This window comes from Lithobates pipiens, unplaced genomic scaffold (genome assembly GCF_037356315.1).
Source record: "Lithobates pipiens isolate NorthernLeopardFrog02 unplaced genomic scaffold, aLitPip1_a1.2 Scaffold_18, whole genome shotgun sequence".
Taxonomy (NCBI): Eukaryota; Metazoa; Chordata; class Amphibia; order Anura; family Ranidae; genus Lithobates; species Lithobates pipiens.
In genome coordinates, this window is record NW_027507758.1 from 129,488,040 (window position 1) to 129,510,491 (window position 22,452).

General features: G+C 43.1%; 1 long non-coding RNA gene across 1 annotated transcript in view; it reads right to left on the reverse strand.

Annotated features, from left to right (window-relative positions):
- The window catches only part of LOC143987413 (uncharacterized), a 409,509-nt gene extending 389,618 nt beyond the window's left edge, over positions 1-19,891 (reverse strand). The window contains exon 1 of the long non-coding RNA XR_013276645.1: positions 19,743-19,891. This is a non-coding gene — a long non-coding RNA (uncharacterized LOC143987413). The remainder of the gene's footprint in view (positions 1-19,742) is intronic.
- Positions 19,892-22,452: the final 2,561 nt, after the last annotated feature.

Sequence of the window (22,452 nt, forward strand, 5' to 3'; positions counted from 1 at the left end):
GTCACTATAGCCACTAACACTGATCATTGTATTCTGCCGGTGAGAGTCCCTATGGCAGAACACAATAGTGCTGCAGGAGGTATTCCTCCATCAACAATGACTGTGTTGATAGAGGAACTGGCCAATTTTCTTTCCTTTAACCCATGCTTGAAGAAAGAGAAATTGCATAATGTGTGGCCTGCCTAAGTGCACAATAACACAATGCTGCGGAAGTGATGAGATTCCTCCACACGTCTAACCCATACTCAAATTTCATTTCTGAAAATATTTGTCCTCTCACATTTTTAGCAAACACCTCTAAATGTGTTAACTATCAGAAACTGGCATATCTATACACATGCTTTCAATGATACCTGTACCTCTTTTACAGACTATAGCTGTAACTGTGCTGTAACTCAATACTTTGAACAATTTACTTTCTCTTGCCTATCTCTCATCTAAGAGAAACTCTCTTATTATTCAATCCATCTGTGGATCGGATGGGATGAAAACAGACTCTACGGTCCATCTTCACCCGATCCCCCATAGAGGAGAGCGGTGTTCTGACAGGTCGGTCCCTGCACAGTGTGCAGAGCGATCCCCTGCTGAGCAAAGCGCAGCCAGTACACGGACACGTCCAAGTGAAAGGGCCCTTATTCCTCTTTGTATCTATTCTCTTTCTCTCACAGATATTGCAGTTTGATTTTCTTTTTTCTTTCTCACTCTTTATTTTGATCGCTTTCTATCTTTAGATCCTAATCACTTGTCTATCTCATTGGGCTCTTTTACACTGGTAGCTGGGGAGCAGTTAAAACAGGGTGAGTTAGAGGTGGCACTGCCTGTAAAACGAACCCATTGAGATGAATGTGGCCATTCAGCAATAAAAAACAAAAACAAAAAAAAAAAACAGGTACCTGCCAGCCATTGCTATACCCCCACCCAAAAAGCTACTGACGATTTTTCACATGGCATAAGCTTATCGCCTATCTGAACTAGCCCTTTCTCTTTATTTTTTCTAGCTACATTAAATCACATTCCATCTTCTTATCTACTCAGCTTTTTGCGCTGTCTCTCCCAATATATACAGTATATATATATATATATATATATATATATATATATATATATTGTTCCTATCTATTACTTTTCCACAGAAATTTTATAATAAAGACAAATTCTGTGTTTTATCATAACGTGTGTGTTTCCCATTGGTCTTTGCACTTACACTATTGTCAGGTGTGCCAGAGGGGGCTGAGACTGTTATTGGGGTTTAGAGGCAGAGTATGGAACCAAACATACTTAAGCGGCTCCTTCAGGGGTAGCTCTACAACTATATGACAGAATTCTCTCCCCACTTCTTCGCAAGATACAAGATGATCTAAAAGAATGGATGGTTCTCAATCTATCATGGTTTGGGTGTTCCACCCTTGCTAAAATGAATGTACTTCCCAGATTACTTTACCTAATACAAACTATCCTGATTACTTTGCCTAACTCCTTCTTTTCAGCGTACATTTATTTGGAACAATTTTACACCTCGTATTAAGTATACCCGGCTCCCTATCTCTAAACTGAAAGGGAAAGTTGGTCTGCTGAATCTTTATAAATATTATTTAGAATGGCATTTAACTTGCATAGTGGACTGGAATGTTTCCCACCAGAGGAAAGCGTGGGTGACAATAGAAAACGGCCAGTCCCCCATACCACTCCGTCTATCGCGCTGAATCCCACTTTAAGACCTTCCAAAACAACTCAATGAACACCCACTTATAGGCCCATCATTACTATGCTTCCGAATTGCATACAAATTGGTGGCCTTTTCTTCCACACAAGGTCCCTTAACCGCAGTGCATGCAATCCAGATTTCCCCCCTGGCCTGGCACACACATTCCTGATAAGGGAATGACCTCACAACAATGTTTTAGCATTTCCTCTACAGGTACCTTCCCCTGGTGGACATATAGACAAATCAAACACTTTCTGGGTTATTTGCTAATGACCTCACAGTCGACAAGACTGCTTACGCATTTTGAAACTTTATGCACTAGATATACACCTCAACGCCACTTGATTTCCCTCATATAACTTCTCCTTACAGAGGTACCATCCCAAACCATCGACAGAGCAAGAAAAGCTTGGGAAAAAAAGCTCCAACTCTATCCAACCTGTTCCAATTTGTGTTGGAGATGTGGTCGTGAAAAAGGAACCATGCTACACATATGGTGGAGCTATGAGCTTTTGCAACCATACTGGAGATCTACTGTATACATGACACCATATCCCAGGTAACATTGTACTCTCTGAATTTCTCCCCAGCCCAATATTTACTACACCAAACTTCCCTCCCCAAGCAGGATTATCATAAGTCTCTAGCAATGCATATAGTAAATGCAGTATGCCTCTGTATCCTAACCCACTGGCTATCAACACGTACCCAAACATTAGCTGAGTGGTTTGCTAGAGTGAACAGAATTGAAGCGATGGAGGAGCTAATACACAATACCCATGACAGAATTCACAAATTTAAATTTACGCGGCCCTGTTGGTCTGTATTTTTAATAAAACATTTGTGGAAAAAAAAAGAGAGAGAGAACAAACATATACGACAAAATAAAGATATATTTAAAAAAATTTAATCGTAGATGAACCATCTGATACATCATCATCTAATGATTCTGAAAACTCTGATGAAGTGGAAGAGAATAACAGATGAGCCTTGCCTCTCTGGGGAAGCACACTGAGGCCGTGTACACACGGGCGGACTGTTCGCCCAACTTTGTCCGTCCAACAGTTTCGGCAAACAGTCCGCTCAAAATTAGCATGGACGGACATGGCCACACACGACGAACGAACAGTTTGCTGAAACCGTGCGCGATGACGTGAACGGCACGTACGACGGGACGAAAAATACGACGTCCTATACACTGCATTATAGCTTTCGGCGTGAAAATCCTTTCTGAGCATGCGCGCAACTTTGTTTGACGAACAAGCCTACACATGAGCGGACTGTTCGCTGAAACAAGGTTTCAGCGGACAGTTTTTCGGAAATTCCGAAAAACCTTGTCCGTCCAACTGTCCGCTGAAACTGTCCGCTGAAAGCCCACACACGAGCGGACTGTCCGCCCAAACACTGTTCAGCGGACAAAGTTGGGCGAACAGTCCGCCCGTGTGTACGCGGCCTCAGATTGGCTTTGGAAGCTGCGGGGGGTAATGGCTCTTGCTGTGGGGGCATATGGCAGGAGGGAGGAGCCAGGAGCACCAGCGTGGGACTCGAGAAGAGGAGGTCTGCTCTGTGCAAAACCACTGCACAGAGCAGATAAGTATAACATGTTGTCCAACCTGTGGCCCAAGACAGCTATGAATGTGGTCCAACAACACAAAATCATAAACTTACTTAAAAATGATTTTTTTTTTTGGAGAACTTTTTGTAAAAATGTGTTTACACTTAGCAAGCGCATGCAGCCGAAGAAAAAATTGACAGTGGGGTAGATTTACTAAAACTGGTGCACTCAGAATCTGATGCAGCTGTGCATGGTAGCCAATCAGCTTCTCACTTCAGCTTGTTCAACTAAGCTTTGGCAATAAAACCTGGAAGCCGATTGGTTTCTATGCAGAAGTGAGCCTGATTTTGCACTCTCCAGCTTTAGTATATCAACCCCAGTGTCTCACTACTGAACTTCTATAAGCTTTATCTCCCCGAAAAAATATCCACTTTTTACAATCACGCCTTATTTATGTCATCAGTTTTCAGCAGCACCTATATTTGTGAGCAACTATTTTCAAGGATGAAGCAAACGAAAGGAAAAATTAGAACCAAAATATCTGATAAGCAACTTGAGATATTCATTCAGAATTGCTATTACATCCATCGGACCAGATATCGATGTGTTAGTTTCTAAAAAACAGTGTCAAATATTGCACTAGTTTTATGTTGCTCTCTTTTACTTTTATAATAAAAATATAACAAAAAAGTTGTATTACCTATATCAGTGATCATTAACAGTGATCTGCTCAGTTTTTACTGCTTATCAGCTAACTCTATTATTAGTGTATTTTATGTGTGGCCCATGACAATTCCTTTTCTTCCAATGTGGAACAGGAAGGCCAAAAGGTTAGACACCCCGTGTTAAAGCGTATCTATGGTTAAAATGTAAAATCATATAATTAGCCTACCCCTATTAACCGCTTCCGGACCACCCACCATACATATACAATGGTAGGGTGGCACGGCTGCGCAAAATCATGTACCTGTACATGGTTTTGTCCATGTGGTGTAGGGGGAGCCTGCCGATCACAGCGGAAGCCAATTAGCGCTCCGCTGATCATTCTGTGAAGAGACGGACCAGCTGTGTGTAAAGAAGGCAAACCGCTGATCTTTCAGGGTGAAAAGGAGAGATCTTTGTGTTTCAGCTAAGCTTAAACCGGATCTCTTTTTATCTCCAGTCTGTCCCTCCCCCACACAGTTAGAAAACACCTCCCTAGGACACATTTAACCCCTTGATCACCCCCGGTGTTAACCTCTTCCCTGCCAGTGTCATTTATACTATGACAGTGCATTTTTTTAGCACTGATCCCAATATTGGTGTCACTGGTGCCCAAAAAGTTTAATTTAGTGTTCAATGTGTCCGCTGCAATGTCGCAGTCCCGCTGATCACCGCCATTACTAGTAAAAACAATAAAAAAGTCCCTAAATCTATCCCATAGTTTTTGTGTACAACATCGCATGATCGTGAAATTGTCAGTTAGTTTGTGCATGCACACTGCAGTGTTCAGTAACCAGTGATTACAGCATCCATATATGTTTGTGACATCGTGTGTCTCTTATGAACTATATGAAATTTTGTGCTTCTTATAGACATTATGTGTCTCGTATGGACTCAATTATATGAAATCTTATAGCACAACTTTTCTAACTTTTAAAGAAAGAATACAGTTTGACCTACAGAGAAAATCATTACAGGATTTGCAAAAGAATAGAGAACGGTTTGTAAAATCAGCAGACAAGAGAAGAAAAGAACTACCGGTACCTGAAAACGTGCTTAGATATTATAGGTAATACAAAAAAATTATGAAATATTCAGACTAACGTATGTTTACATAAACTTCAGGGAACAAAGCTATGGAGATAAAACTGGTGTAAAAGGAGTAGTTTAAATATGTTGGGGTTACATCATCCTATGCTGGCCAATCAAGATGGCTGAAGACCTGGCATTCATTAGAAGCCGGGTAGAATACACTATATAACCAAAAGTATTGGGATGCCTGCCTTTACATGCACATGAACTTTAATGACATCCCAGTCTTAGTCCATAGGGATCAATATTGAGTTAACCCACTCTTTGCAGCTATAACAGCTTCAACTCTTCTGGGAAGGCTGTCCACAAGATTTAAGAATGGGAATGATTCTTCTTGAACTGATGTGGACAAGAAGGCCTGGCTCGCAGTCTCCGCTCTAATTCATCCCAAAGTTGTTCTATCAGGCTGAGGTCAGGACTCTGTGCAGGCCAGTCAAGTTCATCCACCCCAAACTTGCTCATCCATGTCTTTATGAACCTTGCTTTGTGTACTAGACATGTGCATTCATTATCTTCCGAATGCATTTAGAATTTCAGCAATTTGCGTGTTCGTTTTAACAAAACGTTAACGAACATGCAGAATCCGCAAGAAACTAAATTAAAAAATGCTTTATTTTCATATCCATTATATTTTGGTATCATTGCGACAATTCGATATTGATAGATAGAAGATTCAACATGACGGTGACAATAGCGATCTGTGTCTGTCGCACCTGCGGTAATACCATTTGACATTAAGATTCGACAAAGCAGCAAGCGGACATTTATGGTCAAATGCTCTGTTTATAGCCTATAGGAAAACTCTAATGTTGTTTAACTAGTAATAATAATGAATAATTATAATTATTACAAGTCAAACAACATTAGAATTCTACTATAGCTTGTGGGCGGAGCATTCGACAGGAAATTTACGATCACGGCATCTTACAGTTTAGCTGCTTCGTCAAAATATTCTTAGAACATCTGACAGACACCATAAAGCCCCGTACACACGAGAGGACTTATGTCCGACAGACTTCCGAAGGAGTTCCGTCGGAGTTCTGCCGGACTTTTCGGCTGAGCGGACTTGGCCACACACAATCACACTAAACTCCGATGGATTCGAACGTGATGACGTACGACTGGATTCGAATAAGGAAGTTCATAGCCAGTAGCCAATAGCTGCCCTAGCGTCGGTTTTAGTCCGTCGGAATAGCATACACACGAGCAAATTTTTCGAAGGGACCGGGTCCGGCGGAGTTCCTTCGGAAAAATTTGAAGCATGTTCCATATTCTAAAGTCCTTCGGACTTTGGCGAGTCAAAAGTCCGTTGCAGCTCACACACGATCGAATAGTCTGACGGAATCAGTCCGTCGGACTTTGGATGTTGAAAAGTCCGCTCGTGTGTACGGGGCTTTAGTCTTCAATACACAGATTCGACCTTAATTGATTTGGATTTTCGTACGAATGCATTTTTTTACTAAACTAAATAAATAAAAATGAATTTCGGGAGTAACTAATTAAATTTATTTTTCTGACCAAACCGAAATTCCGAAACAAAATATTTCCGTTTGCACATGTCTATAGTGTACTGGTCCAAATCATTTGGTGGAGAGGGGAGTATGATGTGGGGTTGTTTTTCAGGGGTTGGGCTTGGCCTCCTAGTTCCTGTGAAGGGACCCTTAAGGTGTCAGCATACTAAGACATTTTGGACAATTTCATGCTCTCAACTTTGTGGGAACTGTTTGGGGATGGCCCCTTTCTGTTCCAACATGACTGTACATAAGGAGTTTGACTAGCCTGCACAGAGTCCTGACCTCAACCTGATAGAACGCCTTTGGGATGAATTAGAGTGGAGACTGCAAGCCAGGCCTTCGCGTCCACATCAGTGCCTGACCTCACAAATGCGCTTCTGGAAGAATGGTCAACTCTTCCTATAGACACACTCCTAAACCTTGTGGACAGCCTTCCTAGAAGAACTGCAGTTGTTAAAGCTGCAAATGGTTGTGCCAACTCAATCCTGAACCCTATGGACTAAGATTGGGAAGCCATTAAAATCCATGTGCGTGTAAAAGCAGGCGCCCCAATACTTTTGGTAATATAGTGTAGGTCAAACAGGACTTATTAGAATCCTTTAATTAGTGAAAAACTAAACAAGGGAGTTCATTTTCTCTAACACCCCTTTCACACCAGGGCATTTTGTAGGTGCTATAGCGTTAGAAATAGCGCCTGCAATCCACCCTAAAGAAGCTGCACCATTGTGGGCTTTTACACTACAGCGGTGCGCTGGCAGGACGTCAGAAAAAAAAGTCCTGCCAGCAGCTTCTTTGGAGCGGTGAAGGAGCGGCGTGTTTACCGCTCCTCCACCGCTGCTCCCCATTGAAATCAATGGGGCAGCTCTGTAATACCGCCGGCAAAATGCCGCTATTGCGGCGTATTGCCGGTGGTTTTAACCCTTCCGCGGCCGCTAGCGGGGGTAAAAGCGCCCCGCTAGCGGCCGAAATGTGCCGGAAATCTAAAAATAGCGGCGTTTTACTGCTGACGCTATGGGCGGTGTGGTGTGAAAGGAGTCTAAAAGAGAAACCGAAAATGAAGATACTGTTTGGTTAATAGGGACACATTCAAGTAAATCAGGTAAAATCGTTAATATACTAAGAAATTATTGGTCAGTCGTATTAGATGACAAATATTTAAAAGAAGTTGTGCCAAAAAATCAAAGTGTAACATACAGGAAGGCTAATAAGAACTTCTATTGAATTAAAATAATGAATTTGCATTTAGGAGTAACCACCAATAACTTGATATTATGTAATACTTAAAGCTGAATTCCAGCTTGCATTTAAAAACATATTTAATGATATATTAATGACTACAGAGCTGCAATAATTTGCACCTTTTATATCTGCCTGAAGTTTAATTTTAATAATATCTAATGTTGGCTTTGGCAGGCTTATTCTTCATAAAGTGTGAAACATGAAGATTATGAATTATACAACTGTTAGGATACCAAGAACTAGTATCCCGTAGAGTGAACGTGACCAGATAAGTGGATCTGCACACAGAACACCAGACACAAAACTGAATATAAATGTGATCTATTAAGGAAACACAGGCAACAAGTAATATAAATATAGCAATCAATATACAAAAACCCAGTGAACTTTTATAAGTGTGACCCTAATCAGTGGAAGTGACTACAAATAAGCAACCCTGCCTAAACTAGCTAACTAAGCTATATACAGATGGCAGGATAAACAGGGCAGGCTGAGGAGCAAGGAATGGACCAGAATGGGGAGAAGGTACATAAGAGCAGCATCAGTATTACAGGTTACAAGGAACAGACTTGAGGCACTGTGGGATGCTAGAGGAGAGACTAAATACTTTCAGAGTAACCAGCATCAGGTGGGGACTAATTGCTGGGATCTGTTGGCAACTGGGAGACACCCGCTGGCGGACACAGGGACTACACCCTGCAGCTCTGAGAACCACAGTGCCACCAGCAGGAGATCCAGTTCCTAACAACAGCACAAAAAAATCGATTCTGCAGTTGTTTTGCCCAGGCCCACTTTATCATCCATTTTGCCGAATTGAGAGGTTGCGAGGCAACTGCAATACTAATGGGGAATAAGCTATCATTGTGCATCTCTTCCTGTTCCTAGACATTTCCCCTGTTGATATCACCATTGAATCATTCCATTAATCAGAAGCAGGACACATGAGTATCCAGGGTATACGTTTTAAACTCTTCATAGGCTCCTTTGAAAATATAAGAGTTTGTCTAGGTACTGCCACATGAAAAATCAGTAATAAAATCATTGTATTACTAATTCCTTTGTCATGGCTGTGCCTACAAATCCCTATTGGATCGTCAAACTTGAATTTTATGGTTTGGATGCACTTTAAGTCTAATATAAAGCAACTTGTAAAAAAAAGAAGACAAGGGCATGAACCTGTCATGCCTGAATACTGATTAGCAAATACGCAGTGTGTTCTTCGATCTTATCAACAGACAAGAAATTTCTGCATATTCGATTATTTACAACAAAAAAAAGTCCAACTAAACTGCTGATTTACTTGTGATATAAACAAATGCTCAGCAAATGAGCAGATACGATCTTTTAGTGCATATATACTGCAAAATTGTCCCAAAACTCACACGCTGGGGAATTTGATAATTTTATAGTTCATTATGAGTGGAGCAATAATGTGCATTTGTATCGACACATTAAAAAAGATCCAGGTCCTTCATGCCCTAAATTTGTCTTTTAAAGCAGACCTATTATGTAAAATGTGAAGCTAAGTCATTACTATTACAACCTGATGTAAAACCAAACTTACTGTAACTGTAGAGTATATGTCTAACATTCTGACTAGCACTACAGCTTCTAAATTCAAAACTGTTGGTGAATATATGCACCTCCCCCCACACCTGTGTTCCCCCACTGCGCTTGCGAATAAGTAAAAACGTAATACACATAATACTAAGTATAACTGCCACTTAAATAAAACAAATGTGTAAACAGTACTCCTCCCTCTAATCAAAATAGTGGAATAATTGCACTTAACAAACCTGTACATGTGAAAACCTATAACTAAAGTAATAAAGCGCACTGTGCATAATTACATAATATCAACATATGATGGTTACAAATGCAAACAATAATAACTGAATATATATGTTTACATATATAATAACTGGGTGAATCAGTCAATATATAACACAGCAAAAACACCCAGTGAAGAAAGTAACAGTATTTCAATCTCTTACTCCTGGAGTATTTAATAAAAGTTCATATAAGCTAAAAAGATCCGATGAATGATATAAAATCAAAAACAGTAGTAGTTTGTCTGTTGTTCCAGAGATCTTCCACCACACCACAGTGCTTGTGCTTCCACTTCCCTTACAAAATCGCATTCACCAGCTGCATTTTTCTCCCATTTTCGTGTTTGGCTCAATTCGCCTTAACCCACTCATTAGGATAGATAGATAGAATTTCCAGACTTCAGCCAAGTATGACAAATCTCTCTTTCGTGTCAAAATAGTTTGCTCCACATGCAAATAAAAGAATGCTTCCAATAGTGTTATATAGTATTACACAATTTATTGTTTATTAATTTGAACACTCCCACATCATTGCACTTACATGTTTTGTCATGAATGACGAAACATGTCGGGCATGGCTATTTAGCAATCAACTGAGTGTAGCATAGGATGATGTTACGTGACACACAGCACCGGGAAGTGCTTACCGGAGACGAGGAGTGGGAGAGACAGTTATACATACGATCTCACACCCTAGGTCCGCCGTGACCGTTACATATCCAGTTACGAATGCATGGATTGCTGTGATGTGACAAGTTTTGGCGTGTTTTGTCTTTGGCACATGTGAGTGCAATGATGTGGGAGTGTTCAAATTTTTAAATATATTGTGTAATACTATATCACCCTATTGGAAGCATTCTTTTATTTGCATGTGGAGCAAACTATTTTGACACGAAAGAGAGATTTTTTCATACTTGGCTGAATTCTATCTAAACCCCCATTAATGAGTGGGTTAAGGCGAACTGAGCCAAACACGAAAGTGGGAGGCAAATGCAGCTGGTGAGTGCGATTTTGTAAGGGGAGTGGAAGCACAAGCACTGTGGTGTGGTGGAAGATCACTGGAACAACAGACAAACTACTACTGTTTTTGATTTTACACCATTCATCTGATCTTTTTAGCTTATATGAGCTTTTTTCTAAATACTCCAGGAATAAGAGATTGAAATACTGTCACTTTCTTCACTGGGTGTTTTTGCTGTGTTATATATTGACTGATTCACCTAGTTATTATATATGTAAACATATATATTCAGTTATTACTGTTTGCATTTGTAACCATCATATGTTGATATTATGTAATTATGCACAGTTCACTTTATTACTTTAGTTATAGGTTTTCACATGTACAGGTTTATTAAGCACCATTATTCCACTATTTTGATTAGAGGGAGGAATACTGTTTACACACTACAGCTTCTAAACCTAGACAACTGTACCTGCCACTTTAAAACTATAATGCGTTAAAGTGGTACTATACTCACCTGTTCTACAGTGCTTTGATCTTCTGGAGCTCCCCGCTGACATCTCCAGCCTGGCAGCTCCTGGGTATCGACTCTTGGCCAATTCCATCGGCTTGGCCAAGATTACGTAATTCTCGCACCAGCGAAGGAGTTCAGTCACTCATTGCCAAAATTCTTACACTGAGCTTTGTCTGCACAACTCACTGTACAGTGCGGACAGGCAGGTAATTAACTTTACTACAGAAGAGACATAGCAGTGTTTCAAAAGCCCCCTATATTTCTAAATTCTTATGCTGCGTACACACGGTCGAACTTTTTGACGTACTTAGTCCGTTGAAACACATTTCAGCGGACAATCCGCTCGTGTGTGGGCTTCAGCTGACTTTTTCAGCGTGCAGTCCGGAGTACTAAGATTTTCGATTTTTCCAAAAATCTGTCCGTCGTACTTTGGTTTCAGCGGACAATACGGTCGTCAGTATGCTAGTCCGACGGACTAAGAATGGCGCATGCCCAGAAAGGATTTACAGGGCTTTGCTGTGTCTTGGACTTCCTATTTCTAGTCCCGTCGTACGTGCTGTACGTCATCGCGCAAGCTTTCGTCGGACTGTTTGTGTATCCGTGTGTGGTCAAGTCCGTTCAGTGGAAAGTACGCCGGATTGTCCGTCGGATTGTATGACGGACTAAGTATGTCAAACAGTTCGACCGTGTGTACGTGGCATTAGCTGCTGTAAATTTCAACAGTCAAATCTACTGTCATGGTCGTTCCCGAGATCCAGCGGCCCATGGAAGACCTATCCACAGAATTGGCCCGTTGAGCACTAATAGGTCTTCCTGGGCGCGCGTTAGCGCAAACGGACGCACGCGGGTGCGAGCAGGTACGAACGGGCGCACGCGGGTGCGCGAGGTTGCGAACGTGCGCACGCGGGTGCGCGGGGTCACGAACGGTTGCACCGTTTCACGTGGGTGCGCGCGGGCACGCCGTGCGACCGTTCTTGGCGCCCAGAGGGCTTCTTAAGGAATCCGTTCTAGTGGCCCGGTGCTGTCCTGCCTACAGCGTTCCTGTGAGTTACCTCTGCTAACCTGATTGTTCCTGCCTCTGATCTACCCAGCCTGTTCCTGATTACTCCTGCTTGCTGCCAGCCCTGACCCTCGGACTTCCTGACCACGCTTCTGCCTTCTCCTTCGGTACTTCTGCTGCCTGCCCGTTGACAACCCGGCCTGTGTTTGACCCTGCTATTCGCCAGCTGATCCAGTCTGCCTTCTGTGACCGCTGCTGCCTGTTGCCCGCCTGCCAGCCGTTCCTGTACTATCTCCTGCACCTGCTGCCAGCCGCTGACTGCTCACCAGCTGTTCCAGAACCACCTGCCTGCACCCGCCACTGTCTGACGTCAGCTTCAGGGCCATACCCACCATCACTGACTTGGCACTTGTGCCCTCTGACCTCTAGAGTCCCTGTTCCCACTCTCAGGGGATCTCGAGCCAGAGGCTTACGAGAGGCCGCTCCCTGCACTCCGGGCTCCTTCCACCAGGTACGTGACATCTACAAAGTGTTTTTATGCTAACTCACTGGCCAATGATACTACCTTCGCTGTGCTAACACCATTTGAATGGTTCAAGTGATGGAAGTGGGGGAAAAAACTGTGCTAAACTCAAAATAAAAAATGAAATATGAAAAGCCGCTAACACTCAAAGTCTAACGTGAATGGTGAAAAAATAGTGTAGCACTAATTAATATTTGAGGGTACTGATAAGTATACTCAAAAAACACAATGTGAATACTTGGTGATTAAACATCAAGAAAAAACAATCATAAAATGAATGTGCATAACACAATATAGACAATATGTGAAAAAGTCCAATTGTGAATAGAAAACTTCAAATAGTTATGTGGAGTAAAGTCCACATAAAACAAAAAGAAGACAAATGGAACTTCTTCCTATTGGGATGACACCAAACAGTGGAAAGGAGGAAAGGAGTTGCCTGTAGTCACTCCAAAGCTTTTCAGGGGTAAGTAAATGGATACCCTTACCAGCTGAGATGGACACACATGTCTCATGACAGTGGGTGAGTAAAGCTTGAAATCTTAGGGGATCTTGGGCTGTATACGAGGGGTGGTGGGTGTAGAATCCCCAAACCTCCGCTGACGAACACTACAAATACTATAAGTGGCTTGATTTTACAGATTCGTAGATTACGGCGTCTGCAGTGGAACCTGTGAGGAGCCGCTGTGGGGTACATCTATCCTGACCTTGCAGCATTTGTGGTGCTCCTCAGCGGAGGTTTGGGGATTCTGCACCTTGACCCACTGGACCATCCCTCGTATACAGCACCAGATCCCCTAGGATTTCAAGCTTTACTGACCCACTGTCATAAGACATGTGCATAGTTGCCAACATTGTAAAAAAAAATTATGGGACACTTTTTTGGCTGTAGGCGGAGTGGTGTTATAATTAGGGGATGGAGCATGCGTTTGTAGGCGTGACATAGTTTATGCGGAATAGTGGGTGTGGTTTAACTGGGCATGGCTCAAAGGGTGTGTGGCTAGAGTCTGAGATGAATGAGGGATGGAGAGGGAAAGGGGGGAAAGGGGGAGAGAGGGATGGAGGGACAGCAGCCCCAGATCCTACACAACAATAGGAATATGTGTATTCTAAAAAGTTTAACAATCAGCAGATAAAGATACTCCAAACACCTGGTGTTAGCGCTTCAATCATCCGAGCACCATGTTTGTTATGGTGTCAGGATGATTTAAGTGCATTATTTCTATTATTGCATTGTAATATAAAATGAAATCATTCAACTCACCAGAATCAGTGGGATCCCTGAGCATGTCACCTGCCACCAGCAGAGTCTATCCATGCATCAGGTGTCCCCAGCAGAGTCTGTCCTTGCATCAGGTGCCCCCAGCAGAGTAAGTCCTTGCATCAGGTGCCCCAACAGTGTCCGTCCTTGCATCAGGTGCCCCCAGCAGAGTCCCTCCTTGCATCAGGTGCCCCCAGCAGAGTCAGTCCTTACACCAGTTTTCCCAGCCTCAGACCTTACATCAGTGTCCCAGGCAGAGCCATAGTTACCCCCTGTACATAGTTACCCCCTCCCCTTGTACATAGTTACCCCTCTCCCCCTAGTTACCCCCTGTACTTAGTTACCCCCCTGTGCATAGTTACCCCCTGTACATAGTAACCACCCACCCGTGTATTGTTACCCCCCCTGTACATAGTATCCCCCCTGTACATAGTTTCCCCCCTCCTGTACGTAGTTAACTCCCCTCCTGTACATAGTTAACCAACCTCCTGTATATAGTTAACCCTCCTACTGTAAATAGTTAACCCACCTCCTGTATATAGTTAACCCCCTTGTAAATAGTTAACCCCCCTCCTGTAAATAGTTAACCCCCTTCTGTATATAGTTAACCCCCCCTCCTGTATATAGTTAACCCCCCTTGTACATTAAAGTTAAATTGCTGCCTGGGCTTTACACTGAGAGACAGGGACAAGAGCAGAAGGAACTCCACGAGCGGCAGTGCCAGCTGTCATTTTGTTGAAGCCAACTCCAAAAGCAAACACTCCCATCTCATGAAAATTGGGACTGTTGGCATGTGTGTCCATCTCAGCTGCTAAGAGTATCCATTTACTTACCCCTGAAAAGTTTTGGAGTGACTACAGGCCACTACTTTCCTCCTTTCTACTGTTTGGTGTCATCCCAATAGGAAGAAGTTCCATTTGTCTTCTTTGCTCTCTGTCCTACCTGATCAGCCTTTTGTATGAAGGTAAGCTCCAACATTTGCAAGTGGGAACTTAGTTGTGTATCCCAGAGGGTGTCCCAGAGGGTGTCTTGGTAGTTTATCTTCTTGCAGCTTGGATGCTCAGGCTTCCCCCTATAGCTTGCACTCTATACTTTTCAATCAGGCATCTCCTTCATTTGCCCTTCCTTGTGCTTCTGGTATTACTGCACCCCATTGTGGTTCTTCCCAGGCATGTTGGGGTTCCCTACACCATGAGATCTCTAGTTCCTACTCTAGTAAAAGCCTTTCCTTGGAAATGATATCCCACTCAAATGTTCACTCCTTTCTTCATGGATGATTCTCATTATCCATGAAGCCTGCCATAGATGGATATAAATTCTCATTTCTTTGTTTTTTGAAAGGTTTTGTTTGCTTAACCTCTGATTTTGGGATGAATGGACTTTATCGAATGAAAACCACATATACTATACTGCTCCATCAAATTTTCTCATTACTGTGGTCAAAAACGAACAACAAATTGACCCACTAATGATTAAAAAAATAAATGAACTTTCTTAGAACTGTCTTTTCCTAAGAATTTTCTTTCGAGTTTATACCCATCTATGACCAACTTAACCACTTCCCGACCAGCGCACGACGATGTACGTCGACAGAATGGCACGGGCAGGCATATTGGCGTACAGGTACGTCCAATATTGAATGCCGCCCTGCCATCAGGAGCGCGCCGCCGGCGGCGCGCTCCCGTGCTGGTCGGGACCCCCGTGAGTCCGGTCGCAGGACCCGCGGACTCGATCGCCGAGTCTCACACAGCGGCCGAATGGAGGAAATGCCGAGTAAACAGCATTTCTCCATTCTGCCTAGCAACTAGTGACGCTGATCTCTGCTCCATGTGATTGGAGCAGAGATCAGTGTTTACTAAATGAAAGCCCAACCCCCCCACAGTTAGTAACACACCCCTAGGAACACTTAACCCCTACACTGCCACCCACTGGTTAACCCCTTCACTGCCAGTGTCATTTACACAGGAATCACTGCATTTATATAGCAGTGATTACTGTATAAATGACAATGGTCCCAAAAATGTGTCAAAAATGTCCGATGGGTCCCCCACAATGTCGCAGTCGCAATAAAAATCGCTGATCGCCGCCATTACTAGTAAAAAAAATAATAAAAAATTATCAATAAAAATGCTATAAAACTATCCCTATTTTGTAAATGCTATAACTTTTGCGAAAACCAATCAATAATCACTTATTGCGATTTTTTTTACCAACAATATGTAGAAGAATACGTATCGGCCTAAACTGAGGGAAAAAAATGTTTTTTTATATATTTTTGGGGGATATTTATTATAACAAAAAGTAAAAAATAATGCGTTTTTTTCAAAATTGTCGCTCTATTTTTGTTTATAGCGCAAAAAATAAAAACCGCAGGGGTGATCAAATACCCCCAAAAGAAAGCTCTATTTGTGAGAAAAAAAGGACGTCAATTTTGTTTGGGAGCCACGTCGCACGACCGCGCAATTGTCAGTTAAAGCGACACAGTGCCGAATCGCAAAAAGTGGTCTGGTCTTTGACCAGCAAATTGGTCCGGTGTGAAAGTGGTTAAGAGCGACCCCATCAGTCCCTATTGTTTACTTTCTTACTAAGCACATGAGTGTCTAGTGTCTTCTAGCCATTTTAGAAGATGCTTAGAACACAGACCCCTATGTCCACCCTAGTGCCTTTTATTGACATCCAGTGGCGGCCCGCCCATAGGGGGCGCCCGGGCGCCGCCCCCCCTCCCCCTAGGTGTAAAAAAAAAAGTAAAAAAAAAAAAAAATTTAAAAAAAAAAATAAACGGGCCCTTTAAGACATTTAAAAAAAAAAATAAAAAAAAATGTCATTTAACAATTTAACATAGTGTACTGTGGCGCCGCTCACAGTGCACTATGAGAAGCGCCACGTCGATGCAATCACAAGATTGCATCCATGGCGCTTCATTTGCGGGTTAAAAACCCGCCTTGCGGCGCACTGTAGAACGCCGACTAGCTTCCGCCCGTAAAATCACTGTGATTCTACGGGTGGGAGCATTGTCATTCTTGGACAGGCAGGTCACTTCCGGCTTTCGGCTGCTTCACGAAACCCGGAAGTGACGTCAGCTCCTTTCCTCAGCCCGAGCGGAGCTGCAAGACAGTCAGGCAGGAGGTGAGTCAGTTCGTTGGGCTCGAAAGCCGACCCATCCTACCGCAGCATAAATGTGTTATACTTTTTTTATTATTTTTAAATGTTATAGACGTTTGGTAATCTATAATAATGTAAAGATTTTTCCTCCTCCCCTCCCCATAATGCTGCAAATCTCCTCCACCTTCAATAGCACCACTCAACGTCTTTGCTTTCCTTATTCATAGCGTCAGATAGCTCTTCTGCCTCCCCTCTACATAATGCTATTCTTCTCCATAGTACAATTCCTCTCCTCCTCCTACCATAGTGGTGGTTATTATTTTCTTCTCAACTCTACCATGCTGGTGCTACTCCACCTCTCCTCTACCATGCTAATGTTACTCTCCTCCCCTCTCTGCACTGTCACTCCTCTCCTCCACCTGCCTCATCCAAACGGACACTCCTCTTTTCCACCTCCCCTCTCCACACAGTGTTGCTCTTCTCCTCCGCCTCCCCTCTCCATGGTGTTTCTCCTATCCTCCACCTTACTTATCCATAGTGTTGTTGCTGTTCTCCATCTCTCCCTTCCTTAGAGTTGTTGTTCTCCTCCACCTTCCAATGCCATGGTTTGTACATGATTGGTCATGGTTGTTCTGGTGAAACAACACTGCTTTTTGGTTCTTTCTCTGATAATTTGGCAATATTTCCTATTGGGGCCAGGTTTAATTGTAAAACTACATTTAGTTTACTTACGTACTCTCGGGGAGGGGGGGGGGGGGCAGTCTAGCTGTATTGGGTCCCTCCAGCTCTAAATCCCCTAATAGATCCCTCTGAGGCTGGGTTCACACCGCTGCGGCAGCGAGAACCGGATGTGATTCGCACCGCACTGCAATGCAAATCACATCCGATCTCTGTGCGATGCGAGTTCAGCCATACAGATAGTATGGCTGAATTTGCATCGCACCCGCCGTAAACTCGCACGGGACCCTTTTTTTGGTCCGCAGCAGAATCGGATCGCATGGGTGTTCACACCATGCGATCCGATTCCTGTTAGAGTTTGCAGATCGCACTGCAATATGCGAACTGATCTGGGGGTGTCATTAACATTTCACTGACACTCCCAGCAGTCCGCATAGGGCAGTGTGAACTGCCGGCGGGAGGCATGCGATGCGGGAAAACGCTGCGGATTCGCGGCATTCCCGCATCGCTCCAGTGTGAACCCAGCCTCAATGTGGTATTCTTATTCAGCAAAGTGCAAAAAGTAATGGTCTGCTGATGCTCTGTTGCTTGTTGTTACTCACAGTTAATTTGCTGGCAAAGACATTTTATAAACCTTTTTTGTATTTTAGTGTAAATGTGAGATCTGAGGACTTTTTGACCCAGATCTCATATTTAAGAGGACCTGTCATGCTTTTTTCTATTACAAGGAATGTTTACATTCCTTGTAATAGGAATAAAAGTGACACCATTTATTTTTTAAAACTGTGATCTGAGCTGTATACTCGTGACACTATGGGTGGAAGGAAGTGGAATACAGGGGACGGATTAGGTGGATTACATAAGGGGCGTGGTTTATGAGAAGTGGGAGGGGCCAAAATGATGGGCGGGGTCATGATGGGCGGGGTCTGGCGCCCCCCCCATCCAAAAACGTCACCAGTCGCCACTGCACCAAACACACACTTGACACCATCTGAACCAAATAAGTTTATCTTGGTCTTCTCAGACCATAGGACATGGTTCCAGTAATCCATGTCCTTAATCTTCTTGTCTTCAGCAAACTGCAGGCTTTCTTGTGCATCGTCTTTAGAAGAGGCTTCCTTCTGGGACAACAGCCATGCAGACCAATTTGATGCAGTGTGCACCGTATGGTCTGAGCATTGACAGGCTGACCCCCCACCCCTTCAACCTCTGCAGTAATGTTGGCAGCACTCATACATCTATTTCCCAAAGACGACCTCTGGCTATGCTGCTGAGCACATGCACTTTGGTCGACCATGGTGAGGCCTGTTTTAAGTGGAACCTGTCCTGTTAAACTACTGTATGGTTTTGGCCACCGTGCTGCAGCTCAGTTTCAGGGTCTTGGCAATCTTCTGATTGCCTAGACCATCTTTATGTAGAGAAACAATTATTTTGTTCAGATCCTCAGAGAGTTCTTTGCCATGAGGTGCCATGTTGAACTTCCGGTGACCAATATGAGAGAGTATGAGTGATAACACCAAATTTAACACACCTGCTCCCCATTCACACCTGAGATCTTGTAACACTAACGAGTCACATGACATTGGGGAGGGAAAATGGCTAATTGGGCCCAATTTCACTTAGGGATGTACTCACTTTTGTTGTCAGCAGTTTAGACATTAATGGCTGTGTGTTAAGTTGTTCTGAGGGGACAGCAAATTTACACTGTTATACAAGCTGAACACTCACTACTTTACAATATTTACAAAAATGTGAGGGGTGTACCCACTTTTCTGATATTCTGTATGTACCACACGCCTGATTGCTTACACTCCATATACTGTACCTCTTAGCAAGATAAGCTGGATATGTAATGCCAATGTGGGTTCTTTATCCCATTTCTTTTGGTCCGGCTTTGGTATTTTAACCAACTGGCAATCACACATTTCAGGCATCACTATCTCAATGGATCCTTTCACTAACCTTCTGGGTCTTCTAGATGTATAGTGTACAGTATACAATGTATCATTTACAAAGCTAGTGTTACAATTTAGCCTGCAGTTTTCCTGCCTGTGTAATTCTTACCTCCTTGCTGCAGTGCTTCTCCTAGTCCTCCGATTCCTTTTGCATGTGTTGTTTGCCTTCTGTGCTCACTAATGCTATTCTGTGGGTTTATATTTCCTTTACCCAGTGACATCAGAATGTGGAAATACATAGGGAATGGCTTAGCGCATAGCTCTATGAGAGAGAGAGAGAGAGAGAGAGAGAGAGGTTTCCATGTAGCTAGAGGTATCTGTATATTGACAATGTTAGAGCCATCCACTCAAGCAGCATTCGAATGGTTTTAAAGTGACATTGTGGATTTGTATTAAGTTATTATGTAAGTGCATTTTTTTTTTTTTTTTTTTTTAATATCTCAGTGAGCACTATGTCAGTTTTTTTGTTATTTTGAGCACTGACCCATGCTTTATCAACTGATCTGAGAGGATTGCTGCATTTACCAAGTGAAAGTTCTGGGGAGGATTGCTTGAGCCCTGGGAGAGTCCAGCTGGGATTATGGAGTTCAATTAATTTGATTAAAGGTGCATTAGGAACCTTGTAATAAGGGGCAGTCCATGATTGTGTGCCCAAAAAGGGTTTTGCGGAGGAGTCTGCTATTGTCCAATCTGATCTCACTGAATTGAACTGTCTATATGGACTTAATAGCGACTGTTGGATTGTTGCACAGTTTTATTCATAGATATTTATATGAAGGACTATAACCACAGAAATGTCAATAGTTAGCACACTTTTGATTTATCTTAATTTGGTATTTAATATTAAAGTAGATGTAAACCCTCTCCTAAATCCAGTGAGGTAAACAGCCTCAGATGATACACAGAGATGAAAAATAATCTCCCTACATAAGTTTTACATGTACATCTGCTGTCTTCAGCTTTCTATATTCTTTAGAAAGTGAACATTGTGTTAGAAATTTTACTTCCTCTTTCAGCAGTAGGAGGGGAGTCCTGGCATACAGTGGATGACAGCTGATTGGAGGAAAGGCACACATCCCCTCTCTACACTTTTAGAGCTGTGATGTAAATAGATCAGCTCTCTGCTATTTTTATCTCCTGTGTTGGAGAACTTGTCAGAAGTTATCATGCTGATAACAGAGGAACGAAGCAGCAGAAAGACACAGGACTTAGGGTTTTGGAAATAGATAAAAAGTAAACACTACAGATATATGTGCCCAGGTCAGATTTAATGAATCGGGTTTACATCCACTTGAATGGCCTTTTGGTATATGAATCAGCGTGACATAATTGCACCAGAACCATACTGCAAGAAATTCAGGTCACTGCAGAAAGTGAAGACACATACATGGATGTTGTAAGCTGCCTACGCATCATATCATGGTAGTGAACCAATGCACTGAACAATGAGTCCTTGGAGGACCTGACAGTTCATGATCAACTCCTAAACATACTGTATATCATGAAGAAATTTGACAGTATGTGATGGGGTGTAACTCAGAGTCTGCCAAAGTAAAACAGCAGATACACTCCATTTACAAAAGCCCAACCCCTGAAAAACAACTCCCCACTATAATCCCAGCCAGCAGTGCCCACAGGCAGTACCAGCCAGCAGTACCCCCCAGCAGTATCCGCCAACAGCACCAGACAGCAGTACCAGACAGCAGGACCCACCAGCAGTACCAGCAGCAGCCACCAGCCATACCCGCCTGGGGGACAGAAGCAGCCAGCGATACCTACAGGAAGAAGTGACGATTGAGGTCAGTTGAGGTGCAGGCAAACCACGCTGCATCAGTGTGAAAGCAGCCTTAGGCCCCTTTTACACGATCAGATTGGGTCCGTCTAACTGTTTTTCAGGCACACCCAATTAGACCCTCCATTCACCTCTATAGAGCGGCAGATGTAAACGGATATGTGTCCTTTTACACCCGCCTATCTCCAATCCACTTAAAAAAACAGAAGGGGATCTACCCCCTTCTGTCTGGGAAGATCGGATCGAAGGGCCCATAGAGTTGAGCATGCTGTGTCTGCTCTGCATATGCATGGACCTGTCATTTGCCTGCAACCGGTTACCAAGTCGCTAAAGTGGCCCTCACTTTTCAAAAGGTTGGGCACCACCTGCCCTAAGGAATGACACAGCTGGATGCTACTTGGATGTGGTTTGCATTTTCTATGTTGCTAGAATCATGTTGGAATCACACCAAAGTAGCACAGGACCCTTTTCCTAAATTGTGCTGTGCTGCATTGATGTGCACAGGCAACTGTGCAATTCTGTGTGACTCAAGTCGTATCTGAAATCGCACTAGCGTGAACCAGGCCTAAAGAAAAGAAAGTGGACTTTGTGAAAGGTTGGACACATAATGAATAAAAGAACCTCTCTCAGTCTTTATCTTTATCCTCACCTCTAACAAAGAATAATTAAGAATGTTTACTTGCAATTCTCCCGTTGTGACACAAAGAACTGGAGTTATTAAAAATATCTGTCTTTTACCCCAAAGCACTATCAAGCAATAACATGGTCTACACAACCAAAGCTTTCTTCAACAGTGAACTCCACTATATGCTTTTTTTTTTTTTAAAGCAAAAATTAAAACAAGTTCATTGTTGTCCTACAAGTTAAGGAGGAGCTCCACTAAAAAGGGGAAGCGCCTCTTATTTGCCTCACCTGGGTACCTGGTCTTGACAGGTACTCGCTTCCACTTCTGGCTGACTTTGCCGCAGCAAACTCATCTGGAAGCCCCCCTCCTCCTTCCCCCACCACACGGCCATTCAGCGCGCTT